This window comes from Octodon degus, unplaced genomic scaffold, assembly GCF_000260255.1.
Source record: "Octodon degus isolate 3935 unplaced genomic scaffold, OctDeg1.0 scaffold00250, whole genome shotgun sequence".
Lineage (NCBI taxonomy): Eukaryota > Metazoa > Chordata > Mammalia > Rodentia > Octodontidae > Octodon > Octodon degus.
The window spans coordinates 314388-320604 of NW_004524826.1; positions in this window are offsets into that span (position 1 = coordinate 314388).

Here is a 6217-nt window from a genome sequence, read left to right on the forward strand (position 1 = left end):
GAATGACCAATTGTGCAATATAAGAATCTGGTGTGGTTTAAACAATGATTTGGGTGGATAGAATTATAACTTTGATTTCCTTGTATAAACAACATCGATTACACCAAACAAAACCTGCAGACCATTTCGCACTAGGGCTCTGTCTTTGACTGATTTTACTTCATAGGTGTGCTGCCCAGCTGCTAGGAGCAGCTTAATGGTCTTAGTACCTACAAAGGGTTTTCTTGAGCCCACATTACCTAAAGCTTTAAGGAAGCTGTGGCCCTGTAGCAAAGGCCTCTGCATTCAGTCATTGTGTGTGCCCACTGTCGCTCTGGCTCTGACAACTGGATGCTTTCTTTTTGCCCAGATTTTAAACATAGATACTATCTTGAACCTTAAGAATTTGCGAAGACAGCCACACACACAGCCAATGCTAGTGCCACGGCATGTCATGGTCATTACCCACCTACTTAGCACCAGGAACACAGGCCTCTGCAGCTGAACCTATCTTGCAGATGTCTATCTGGTTCAGCCTAGGATGGGAGTGGATGGGAGCACGGGGCCCTCCCTGATCTCAGTTTATGCCCCTCCTCCAGGTGGTGCCTTGCAGCTTGGAACCAACCATTTGTAATTTAAAAGAACCCCCCCCCTTTTTTTAACAAAACTTTTGTTTTCTGCTGACAATTGGGTCAGGCAATGCAGTAAGCATTCTAATATACATAATAAAGAGAAGCTGACTTCTATTTTTAATAAGCAGTTAAGTTTTATTTGAAGAGGTTTAGTAGTAGATATCATAAGTAATATTTCTCCTTCATAATCACTATCAATAATTACCTAATGTACAAATAAACCTTGGGTAACATTACTACTTTCTACAATACTATTACTCCTTTCTACAGTATCTTTTGGAATAAGGCTGAAAATTTCAGTTTTAATTTTGTAAACACAGGTGGGGAGCAAATGCTAATTTTCCACAGCCATCAGATCTAAAGCTGTGCTTTTGCTTCCAGGGGTTGCATGGAAAAGATCTGTGATCCTGTGTTTGATTGAAATTCAGGCTGGCCAATGGAAACTACAGGTATTTAGTATTATTTATCTCTGAGCCCCTGGATGATGGACCCATTCTCCAGTTTCCCTGAGATTGTAAGGGTTGGCCATGCTTATCAAGTTTGGAGCGGCATTCATTAGTCCAATGTTTACCTTTTCCACATCTTAGACAAAGTCCTGGAGCAGTCTTGTTACTGTTATCTCCTTTTTTCTTATTATCTTGCCCTTTTCTGCAATCTTTTCTCATATGATCCATCTTTCCACACTTAAAACATTTGGTATGATTTTGTTTTAAAAAAGACTGTAAGGCAGTCGCCAATAAATTAGCTTTGTATGGCTCTGAGCCAGTATCAGCGCAGACCTTAACATACTCTTCCAGTGATGCACCCTGTGCCTTCAAGGGACACAGAGCCTTCTCACACTCGGTATTCACATTCTCAAAAGCCAAAGTTTGTAACAATAACTCCCTCAAATCTGGTTCTCTCACTGTTTTGTATACGGCCTCCCTTAATCGGGAGACAAAATCCACATATGGCTCCTCATTATACTGGAGAACCTTAGCAAGTGATGTTTGAGCATCCCCTGGCCTTGCCACCTTTTCCCACGCCCTCAAGCAACAAATGTGAGTCTGCGCAATAGCCACATCATCATACTGCAACTGGGCTTGGACACCAAGCCAGGCCCCTGACCCAGTGAGCTGATCTGATGAAACATTAACTGGGGGATTTTGTCGCCTGTCAACCCTCTCTTGAGCATCTGCTGCATCTTTCCACCAAGTTCTAAACTGCAAATATTGGTTTGGTTCTAAAATTGTATGGTACAAAACTTCCCAATCATGAGGAATTAATCTCTGTTCATTTGTTAATCCTTGTATTAATCCAAGCACATAGGTTGATTGCATACCATAGGCCATGACAGCCCGCTTTAAATCTTTAATAACCTTGAATGCCAGAGGTTGGGGTTCCCATTGTACATACCCCTGGGGAAATTGAGCATTTGGTGTGTGCTGTTGGACCACCACAGGAAAAATACCCAAAGGGGCAGAATAAGCTTCAGGGTCTCCCTGCTGTCTCCTTTGCAGAAGAGCCTGAGATATCACACTTCTGTACACTTTTATGGGGCCTTCCTTTTTCTCATATGGAGGAGCAGAAGGGTTAAAAGATGGCAGTAGGGGCTGATTTTTTGTGAACTGAGATGGAGGAAGTACAGGGGTGAACACCTCCATTTTTTCAATTTAGAAATCGTGATAATTGCCTTACCTTGGCTCGCAACTCACTTATCTCATTCTTAGTTTCCTTTCGTTCTACATATTCCAAATCCTCAGATTTGAAGGAGACAGTTTGTGATGCCATAAATGTCCTTTTAGGAACTGGCTTGTTAGATTCATCCCCATTATAGTTCATCGAGAAATTTAAAGGACCAACACTCTCGGTATGCCGGGGAGGGCCTTCTTGTAGGGGATCTTGAGGGGGTGCAACCTTATCGTAATTATGCACCACACAGGCCCCCTGCTCTGTTTTTGTTCTTTTTGCTGTGCTGGCCTCTGCATTTGAGAGTGAGGAAAGCGGTGTTCTTAAAAACGTCTCCTGTGCAGATTCATATTTGTGCGGAAGCTGCTCTTGAGGCTTAGGAATATCAGCATCTGAGGCTGACCTTTTTAAATATTTCTTAGACTCTTCTGAGTCCGATTGCAATGGTGCCAAGGCTAAGGAAATTAAACTACAAAGAGCCCACACATGAAGAGGAATTGGTTCCTCATTTTGATGAGCACGACGCAGCGTTCTCATAACTTGTTTCCAAACTTTTAAGTTTAAAGCAGCCTCTCCCTTAGGCTGAAACCAGTAACAGTGCCTGTTTATAAGGGAAAATAGTTCCTTGAAACTCCTTGGTTTCACCTTTACACCCGCTCCTTTGAGTAACATCCAAATAAGACAGACATATTCATTCTCTACTGAAGGGGAGTTCCCGATTACTCTGAGCTTTTCCCGGTGGTCTCGCCTACTCTGGGCATACGTTTCCCACGCAGTCAGGCCTCTCCTAACTCACCCCTGGTCGTCTTCCATGCCCCGGGTTGCGCGCCACTTGTTATATGTCACGGTTGGGTCGGTGCCAAAAGAAATGACGAGAAGACCTGATGAATACAGCTTCAGAGGTCTCACTGAGATTAGCCTCTCCCAAGGGAGCCCACAGCCTCAGAAGCATCTCACATGTATTGAGGGGTGAAGGCAGCCTAAGGAATGTGCATAATTACCTAAGTGAATACAGACTACTATCTCTATTGACTTCCACCATGTGCCTAACACTAGGTCCACACAAATGCTAGCCAATAACATCCCAAGCAAGGGATCAAAGGACAGAGCGCCTGCAGGAGAAGCTGTTATCTGCAGCCTTGAATCCCAGCTTTCCAGGAATTTGCAGACAGCAACTCTCCTTGGGCTCTGTCTATTGTTCCCTGCTCTCTTGGGACATCAGACTTTTGTCTCAAATCTATATTTCTACATTCCTGGCTGCCATGATGCGAGCAGCTTCCCCTTGCTCAGTCCCTTCTGCCATGCAGTTTCTGGGTCAGAGCTGGCTGATTGTGGGCTGTAACCCTGAGTGAAAATAAGCTGTAGGCATTGGGTATAGTGTCTCAGCGAAAGGGGGAGTGACCAGGCAGATTGACCCTCACCTTGGTGCTGTAGGGGAGGAGTGAGGAACCTGTCAGGCTGAGCTCAGTGGGAAGAAGTGAAATCCTCCTGGGCATGCATTTAAGGAGACGCTGGGACCCCAGCCCCTTCGTCTCCCTTCTTCATCCCATCTGCAAGGTAAACAGTTCTGTTCCACCCTTGCTGAGATTTGCTGCTTCCTTGCAGGCCCACAAGCAATAGGGCCAATTGATCAGGGACAGAAACTGCAAACCTGAGAGCTGAAGCACACTTTTTCTCTTCTCAAGTTGATTTAACTCAGATGTCTTGTTACAGTAACAGAAAGCTAACACACCAACCAGGGGCACAGCCCCTCGGAGCTCCCCAGAATGGTGCTGTCACTGAGGGAAACCTCTCATTCTTTCTACTCTTCCCTCTGGGAGTCTAACAGCTAACTGGGTCTGCAGTGGAAATAAGAACACTACCATCTACCACGAGGCTGAGCAAATGGCATAAAGAGCTCTTGTTAAAGGTGAACATAGGGCCAGGGAGATAGCTCAGGAGAATAAGCACTTGCCTGGCAAGCACAAGGTCCTGAGTTCAATCCCCAGTACCAAAAATATAAATAAATAAAAGTGAACATAATAGCAGAGATGTTTATGAAGTAAGCATAAAGTATGGGAAAGAACCCCCTCTACCCTCTAAACAGCCAAACTAAAATTTGGAAAAGTTGGCTGAAACCCCTGGCTGAGCTCAATATGCAGAGACAAGTTTCTCCAAGATGCTAACACAATATTTTCTATGGAAGTGAAATTCAAGTACCAGAGAGATCACTGGCACTCTGGTCAGGTGGAGATCCCAAGCCCGTGCTCTGTCACTGAAGTTGTTGATGGCATGGGACCCTGTGCTGAGGCAGCCTGGGTAGCTCATATCACTCTCTGGAAACAGGGAAAGCCCTTAATGCTGATCCAGAAAAAAAAAAAAGCCTGTCTGATGTCCCCCTAAAAACCAGGCACTGGGGAAGCAACTTCATAAGAGAGGTCGGGTTTGCTCAGGGCTTATTGGTTGGAATTCTGGAAAGGATTCAGTGCCAGGACTCATAGGCATCTTGGTACCATACTGAGCAGCACATGCCCCTGCTGGTGCCCTGAGTGGTTCTGCCCGGGCGCCAGGACTTACCCCAAAGTAAGGAGCTCTGTCTTGCATGTTTTGTGAGCTTCATGCCTAATTTCTTTTTACAACTGCATTGCTATTGCAGAGGCATCTCTTTTCTTGTTGGTTACTTTCCTCCTATTACGTTCTCTACTTTGTTTTGTTGGTGCTTTAGAATATAGTGGAGGGAAAAGAGCATCATTGCTGTTCTGAGTCAGATTTGAATCCTGACTTTCCCCCTTTCAGTTGTATGACTCTGGACAAGTTACTTAATCATCCACATCTGCAACGTAGAAACAACAGTGCAACTGTTTACCTTGAAGTTGCCATAAGAATTAAGCTAATGTAGTATGGAAGATTCCACGAAAGGCCTCGGCACCGACATAGACACGAAATCAAAGTCAACCTGTGACAGATCTTATTGTTATGCTGAGCACGTTTGTAGCACCCCTGCTCAGCTCTTTTATTAATTTTAATAGTTCCTCTGCAGATTTTCTTGGATGTTCTATGAGGTCAGTCATATCGTCTGCAGGGATGGAAAATGCATCTTTTTCTTTCCAGTCCATTGGCTTCTTACTTAATTTTCTTGAATCTTGTTTGTTTGTTTTGTTTTTGTGTTGGCTAAACTGGCACTGTCTAATAAAACTTTTTATGTTGAAAAGAATGCCGTATGACATGGTTGTCTAACGCAGAAGCCACATGTAGCTATTTCTCACTCAGAATATGACTAGTGAGACTCCAGCACTGCACTTCACAGTTAGGGTGGACTATCCGCCTGCCCCTGAGCAGCTCAAGACCTTCTGCAGAGTGGGGAGCAGCGGTACAGGGGGTGGGGCTCTAGGCCCAGCACCCGGCTTTCAAGACACTCTGAATTTCACCATGGGGAACATTTTGCTGCACATTCAGAAGGATAGTCTTTAGTTCCAGTTCACGGAACAAGTTACCATGATTTACCATTGACTGCTTGGTTAGCCAAGCTTCCCTAAAGAAGCAGAACTGGGGCCGGGGAGATGGCTCAGTAGAATAAACACTTCCCTGGCAAGCACAAGGGCCTGAGTTCAATCCCTGGTTCCACCAGGGAAAAAAAGCAGAACCAACAGGACAATAGGAGCACCCTTTCTCTCTCTCTCTCTCTCTCTCTCTCTCTCTCTCTCTCTCTCTCTCTCTCTTTTCTTCTCTCTCTTGTGCTTTCTCTTTCTCTGTGATTGTGATTTTTCAACTTCAAAAATGACGTGAAAGCATGCAGTAGTACAGTTGGAATTGCACATAAGATTTTGAATTTTGATCTTTTCCTGGGTCAGCTTTGTGGAGCAACACAATATTGTTTCTCAGTGCTGATAGAGGCAGGAAACCACAGCCCCCACGTGATCATAAGAGGCCCATGTGGACCATGTGATACCAGTGGGCCA